We start from the raw sequence: 963 nt of genomic DNA, 5'->3' as shown, positions 1-963 counted from the left end.
TGACTGTAATATATTATTCTCTACAAATTGCTATTGAAATTCTATACAAATTGCTGCTGAAATTATGTATAGATCGCTACTGAAATTTAGTGTAGTTGGTTGTTTTCTGTAAATTTGGGTATATCGGGTAATACCCGAACCCGAACCCGAATTATCGGGTACCCAAATTTACGGGTAGTGTTTTTTCGGGGGTAATATCGGGTAGTAATTTTCATTACCCGAATTTTGAATTACCCAAATTACCCGACCCGAAAAAATCGGGTAACCCGAACGCCCAGGCTTAGATAGAATCACAAACATAAATTCACTTCCATAAAAAATCATATCTCGATGTTACCTCGATACATGATTCACACTTTAGTTACAAAATAACAACGCTGAAAGGTCCTAAATGGATAGGGGGTGAATAGCCTAAAAAAATCTTCTACAAAGCACTAGAGCAACTTTGTTAGACAATTAAATGGCTAAATGCCTTTTGCTCTAGCTCTACTCAAAAGGCAAGCCACCTATCCACAATTCTAGTAATTAAGATCACTAAAGCACACAAAGGCTATGTCACTACTTGCCTAAGCTAGTGAGCTAGCTAAATAACTAAACAACTAGTTAACTAACTACAACTAAGCTACACTAGCTACTCAAGCTACCTCTACACAAGATATATGAATATAAATACAAGGAGAGGTAGAGAGTGCTATACCGAACGTGGCAAGTGACAATATATGAATACCAAGTGAAAACCAAAGAGCCAATTGACATAATTAATCTGGAGGTTCACTTGCTTGCCTAGCAAGCTACATCCTCGTTGTGACGGTCGATTCACTTGGTACTTCATGAGCTAATAGGCATACACAAGCCTAGCCCTACACAAGGGCGCCACAAGAACCTACACAATACGAGGGCGCTCAATGTCATGAGCAATCCACTAGAGTGGCTTTTGGCGCCCCGTCGGGGAATAAGACCAAG

Source organism: Miscanthus floridulus, chromosome 1 (genome assembly GCF_019320115.1).
Source record: "Miscanthus floridulus cultivar M001 chromosome 1, ASM1932011v1, whole genome shotgun sequence".
Taxonomy (NCBI): domain Eukaryota; kingdom Viridiplantae; phylum Streptophyta; class Magnoliopsida; order Poales; family Poaceae; genus Miscanthus; species Miscanthus floridulus.
Note: the sequence above shows the minus strand (reverse complement) of the source record.